The sequence below is a fragment of the Leptonychotes weddellii genome, chromosome 3 (assembly GCF_054177405.1).
Source record: "Leptonychotes weddellii isolate Sample4059 chromosome 3, ASM5417740v2, whole genome shotgun sequence".
NCBI lineage: Eukaryota > Metazoa > Chordata > Mammalia > Carnivora > Phocidae > Leptonychotes > Leptonychotes weddellii.
The window spans coordinates 47001847-47008842 of record NC_138371.1 but is presented as its reverse complement, the minus strand read 5'-3'; positions in this window follow the sequence as shown (position 1 = coordinate 47008842).

Sequence of the window (6996 nt, the reverse complement as noted above, 5' to 3'; positions counted from 1 at the left end):
TTGAGGAAACTCCATACTGTTTTCCAGAGTGGCTGCACCAGCTTGCATTCCCACCAACAGTGTAGGAGGGTTCCCCTTTCTCTGCATCCTCGCCAACATCTGTTGTTTCCTGACTTGTTAATTTTAGCCACTCTGACTGGTGTGAGGTGGCATCTCATTGAGGTTTTGATTTGGATTTCCCTGATGCTGAGTAATGTTGAGCACTTTTTCATGTGTCTGTTGGCCATTTGGATGTCTTCTTTTATCATGCAGGTTTTTAATCCAAAATTATTAAATTGGATTAAATAAATTTAATTGAAGAGGAAAGGAAGGCAAAGAAAATCTATATTTAACCAACTTTGGAAATGTTTTTGGTGGTTATGAACAGCTGGACAAGTGACTTGAGAGAGACCTTATGCTCTGCGTAGTTTAAATAAATTATATACAGTATGGGAAAAGGAAGCCATAAATGATTTGCAGTATGAAGAAAATTTATTATTTGCAAAGGTAGAAGTAACTTTAACAACTGTAGGATACAGAAGTCAAAGATATAAGGAGGAAATATGTTTGGTGAAATAAAATGAGAAATTAGACAAGCAGAATAAAATAAGAGGAAATATTCATATATAAAATTTTTAAAAAAGAAGTGAAGAAACACTCATACTTTGCTTATGGAAATATAAAATGGTACAGCCACTGCAGAAACAGTGTGGTGGTTTCTCAAAAAGTTCATTACCATGTGTCCCAGGAATTCTGCTCCTAGGTATATCTCCAAGAAAATTGAAAAGGTATGTTTGCACAAAAACTTTACACAAACATTCATTGCAATATTTGCAAAAAATAGAAACAACTCAAATGTCCATCACCCAATAAATGGATAAACAAATGTGGCATATCCACACAATAGAGTATGATGCAGTCATAAAAAGTAATGAGTATAGATAGATGCTACAATATGGATAAACCTTGAAGACATTATACTAAGTGAAAGATGTCAGATGCAAAAGGGCATATGTTATATAATTCTATTTATAAAGAATGTCACAAATAGGCAAATCTATAGAGAAAGAAAGTTGATTAGTAGTTTCCAGGGTTTGGGAAGAGGGAAAAATGGGAGGTGACTGCAAATGGGTACAGTTTCTTTTCGGGATGATGAAAATACTCTGGAATTAGATAGTGGTGATGGTTGCACAGCTTTGTGAATATACTAAAAACCACCACCAGATTACTGGATTGTACACTTTAAAATGGTGAATTTTGGGGCACCTGGGTGGTTCAGTTGGTTAAGTGTCCGACTCTTGATTTTGGCTCAGGTCATGATCTTGGGGTCCTGGGTTGGAGCCCCATGTTGGGCTCCACACTTTGCAGGGAGTCTTCTAGAGATTCTCTCTCTCTTGCCCTCTCCCTTTGCCCTCTCCCTGCTCTCTCTGTCTCTCAAAAAAATAAATAAATCTTAAAAATAAAATGGTGGATTTTATGGGATGAGAATTATATTTCAATTTAAAGAAGTGCAAAATGCAATTGCAATATCTCATTTCTTGCTTTGTGTAATACCACAAGTTTCTTATTTTCCTCCTACCTCTTTGGTCACCCTTTATAAGTTATTGTGCACATTTCTCTTCTTTTGCCATTCCTTAAATCTTGGTTTTCCTCAGGATTCTCTTCCAGGCTTTCTTCTGTTTTCTTCTTACATAATCTTTGCATTAGGTTGTAAGACAGTCATTGCTTTTAACAGGTCTGATATGTACAAATTTTATTTACCATGGTTTAATTAAATAACACCAGTATCCCAATAACATGGTTCAAATTTCAGTTACACTGTATATGAACTGTAGATGCATAAAATATAAACTTCACAGCCAGCTCCATAAGGCCCTACATAAATAACAAACACACCAGTGACCAACCTCACCTCCTCTTTCAAAGTCTATTGATGGTTGGCCATTACATACCAGTTATTCAGTCATGCACAGACAGCAAAGCCTGGAGCTGGGTTGCCTCCTTGTTTCTCAGTGATAAACCCACGGGATACTTTACAAAACGAATAACAGAAAAACCTGAAAGTGCAGCAAAGAAATTAAAAGTGATAACACTGGAAGTAAAATAGGATGTGATTAGGAGATTTGAGAGGAGACAGCAGAGTGAAGATAGGACAAGACCTGGGCTGCATGAAGCCACTGAGTGAACAACATTGGAAAAAGTTCGAAGAACCAAAGTAAAACAAGGTAAAGTGGCTTCAACACTGTTTAAGTTGTGCTCAGAACAGAAACCCACTAAATGGTGGAAATGGAGTGTTTGCTTCTACTTTGAAGACTGTAATGAAAACACGTACCGAATCAGTTTAAGCAGCATTCAGGCCAAACACTGAAGTTAGGTGCTACAATGAAAGAAAACAGTAATTATAAGAAAACCAAATAAGAACCTTTTACGCCAGTAAAGGCTGATTTCATTGTTTCAGAAATTGGCATGATTTTGCAGAATTCAAAGTGAAAGTAAATGGAATTATAAAAGAAATAGCTCCCTGTGGGAGTGTTGACACTGTCACCATCCAAGAGACTCTAGATATAGGAACATCATGAAGGAAAATGTAGCAACATAAATGAGGAGAGTGGTTGAGACAACAAGGATGATGTCCCAGAGGAAGTGACACTGGCAAAAATCCTCAAAGGAAAGGAAATCACAGAGAATTTCACGGTATTGAAAGTACAAACGATAAAATGTTGGAAGCAGATCCAAACTTAGAAAGGAATATGAGAGCTCATCAAAGCCTAGAAAAGACACTCTGTATCTTAGGTTACATCATAAGAAGAAGGCAAAAACTACTCAAACTCCTTTTGATAAGTTTTGTACGAAGAAATAAAACACTTTAATTCTCAATGTTTCCAATGTTGAAAATTTCTGTGTACTAAATATTAATTTTATAATTATTTTTATTTCCCAACAATGGAAGAGTTTTTAATGTTTTGAGCAGAATTTTTTTTTAAAGATTTATTTATTTATTTTGGAGAGAGAGAGAGAGTGCACGTGCACACAAGTGGGCAGCAGGCAGAGGGTGAGAGAGAATTTCAAGCAGAGTCCCCACTGAGTGTGGAGCCTGAGGCACAAGGGGCTCAATCTCAGGACCCTGAGATCATGACCTGAGCCAGAACCAAGAATCAGATGCTTAACTGACTGAACCACCCAGGCGCCCCAACAAGAACATTTTAAAGATCACAGACCACTGTAATTTTTCTTACTGATTTTCTTCCTTTTTTTAAATTATGTTATGTTAATCACCATACATTACATCATTAGTTTTTGATGTAGTGTTCCATGATTCATTGTTTGTGTATAACACCCAGTGTGCCACTCAGTACCTGCCCTCTTTAATACCCATCACCAGGCTAACCCATCCCCCCACCCCCTCCCCTCTAGAACCCTCAGTTTGTTTCTCAGAGTCCATAGTCTCTCATGTTTCTTATTGATTTTTAAGATCACTGCATAGTTTCTGCTTGAAAGAGCATTTTTATGGTCCTGTGCTGCCTTGCAAAGTAAGGACTGCCTGTATTCGTTATAATGATAGAAAAAATTCAAACTGGCTTAATAACAAAATGGCATTTTTTTTTTTAGCTCACATAATTTAAATGTCCAAGGTTAGGTCTTCCTTCAGGCATGGCTGGATTCAGGGCTGAAATGACATTAAAAAAAAGTTTTTCTTCATCTCAAATCTGTGTGTTTGCTTCCTTCTCAGGCTCTAAGTGATTCCTGCTCTCATGATGGCAAGATGGCTGCAGTAGCCCCAATTTCATAATTTTCTAGGTTCTAGACCAATGGGATAGAGCAGAGATTTTTTTTTTTTTTTAATCAGTAGTTCCAGTATGAGTCCTTCAATTACCACTTAAATAATTAGCTTAGGCTGCTATTCCTCTACCCTAATCATTGTGACCGCTATATGTGACCTTCTACTTGACCTCACTCTGGGTCTTATATTCTATCCTTCGGGCCAGAGAGGAACCCCCCACCCAAATCATACACTGCTGATGAGAATGTGCAAAATACTCAAAAGAAAACCAAGGGAAATGTGCTGGCAGACAAACCATAAATGTCCATAGCATACTCATTGTTAATCATCCACTCTTACAGCTTTAATTACCCTCCATGAGAGTGGCTCCGGGATCTGTCTCCAGAAATTATAACCTTTATTTCCAACTCCTTGCTAGACAATTTCCCTTGGATTTGCTGCAAGCACCTGAAAATCAGTGTGTCTGATGGTGAACCCTTATTTCCCTCTCCCCCAACCCCAGCTAAACCTGTGTCTCTTCTTTGTTCCCTACCTCAAAGAATGTCAACACTGTCTGTCCCAGTTTATCACACTAGAAACCTGGGGCATAGGTTGACTTCTGACTCTCCCTCATACCTGACTAAAATCAATCACCAACAAATTTTTGTTATCTGTACTCCTAATATCCTTGAAATCAACCCATTTCTTTCCATCCATATTTCTCTTACCCCATTTCAGCTCTCATCTTTATCTCTTGACTGCATCACAGCGATAACCTCTTCTAACTTGATAGTTACACATTTTTTTTTTTTATTGTGGTGAAAACAGATAACCTAAGATTTACCTTCTCAACCATTTTTAAGTGTACAACCCAGGGGCATTCAGTACATTCATATTGTTGTGCAACCATCACCCCCATCCATCTCCAGAACTCTTTTCATCTTACAAAACTGCAACTCCATACCCATTAAACAATAACTCCCCATTCTCCACCCACCCCAAGTCCCAGACAATCATCATTCTACTTTGTCTCAATGATCTTGACTACCCTAAATTTAACCTCATGTAAGTGGTATCATACATTACTTGCCTTTCTGTGGCTGACTTATTTCACTTAGTACAATGTCCTTGAGCTTCATCTATATTGTAGCAAATGTCATAATTTTCTTCCTTTTTAAAGGCAGAATAATATCCCATTGTGTATACACCACTTTTTGTTTATTCACTCATCTGTCAATGGACATGTGGGTTGTTTCCACATTTTAGCTCTTGTGAATAGTGCTGCGATGAACATGAGTACACAAATACCTCATCGAGTTGTTGCTTTCGATTCTTTTGGATATATACCCAGAAGTGGAATTGCTGGATCATATGGTACTTCTAAATTAATTTTTTGGGGAATCTCCATACTGTTTTCCACAGTGGCTGCGCCTTTTTACATTCCCACTGACAGAGCATAAGGGTTCCAATTTTTCCACATTCTTGCCAACACTTGTTATTTTCTGTTTTGTTTTGTTTTTTTGATAGTATCCATTCTAATGGGCGTGAGGTGCCAGCATCAGTTTTGGTCATCTAAACATTTTTCATACAGTAGTGAGAATGATCTTTAATAAACACAAGATGATCATGTCGCTACCCTGTTTATTTATTTATTTATTTATTTATTTGAGAGAGAGAGAGTGAGAGAGAGAGCACAAGCAGGGGGAAGAGAGAGAAGCAGGCTCTCCCTAGAGCAGGAAGCCCGACACGGGGCTCGATCCCAGGATGCTGGGATCATGACCCGAGCCGAAGGCAGATGCCCAACCTACTGAGCCAGCCAGGCACCCCTACTACCCTGTTTAAATCCTTTAGTGGCTCCTCATTGCCTTCAGGCTAGTCTGGCTTCCTTAATATGTCTCAGGAAACCTGTCATGTCTTCTTCCCTTGCTTACTTTCCCACCCTCAACTGCTCCCGTTTCCACCTCTTCCTTTCTAACCTGCTCTCCACTTACTACACACATGTACACTCTGAATTGGCCACTCTGAAAGACGTTCAGGTCGGTGAAAATGCATTTCCCCTCATTTCTAATACCTTTCTTCTGTCAGACACCCTTTCCTCCTTGTCAGCTGGCTGGCTCTTGCTTGAGGTCTCAGGATAGACAGCATTTTCTCCAGGAAAATTTCTTTGATAAATTCCCTCTGCCCAAGATATGTCAGCACCCCTAATATGTGCTTCCAGAGCACTCTATCCTTGCCTTAACATAGCACTTTACCACATTCTATAATTTCCTGCTTATGTATCATATTTTTCTCTAGTCCTGCACCATCCAATATGTGATTCTTAAACACTAAAATGTAACTTAGTGTGACTGAGAAAATGAATTCCTAACTTTATTTAATTTAGTAAGCTTCAATTTTAAAAATAATATTCAAATCAGTTATTGTAAAATTAAATATATTTGGAATTACTTGGATATGTGATTCTACTTTTTCAACTGTAAGTTTATTAAATCTATATACAGGTCTAAATATAAATGAAAATTAAGCATCTTAATTGAGATATGCTCTTAGTATAATATATTCTCTGTATTTCGAAGACAGTACAAAATAAAAAATGCAAAATATCTTATGACTTTATATTGATTACATGTTAAAATGGTAATATTTTGATATATTGGTTTAAATAAATTCTTAAAATTAATTTTACTTATAATTTAATTACTTTTAATGTAGCTACTAGAAATTTTTAGATTATATATGTGGCTTACCTTATATTTCTATTGGACAGCACTGACCTCTACTGTGAGTTCTATGAGGACAGGAAGCATGACTGTCTTATTCACTTATTTAAAAAAACTTTTGTGGGGCGCCTGGGTGGCTCAGTCATTAAGCATCTGTCTTCGGCTCAGGTCATGATGCCAGGGTCCTGGGATCGAGCCCCACATCGGGCTCCCTGCTCCATGGGAGGCCTGCTTCGCCCTCTCCCACTCCACCTGCTTGTGGCCTCTCTTGCTGTGTCTCTCTCTGTCAAATAAATAAAATCTTAAATAAATAAATAAATAAATAATAAAAAAACTTTTGTAACATTCACTGTGTATCAGGTATTATTCTATAAATTACTTAAAATTGCAAGCATGAACTTTTAAAATCCTTATAACAATCTTTTAAGTATTATCACTTTCCACATTTTACATATGAGGAAATTCATACAAAGAGATTAATTTAACTAACGGAAGGTCACAGAGCTGACCTTGTGAAGCTAGTCTGTAGGGATCCAG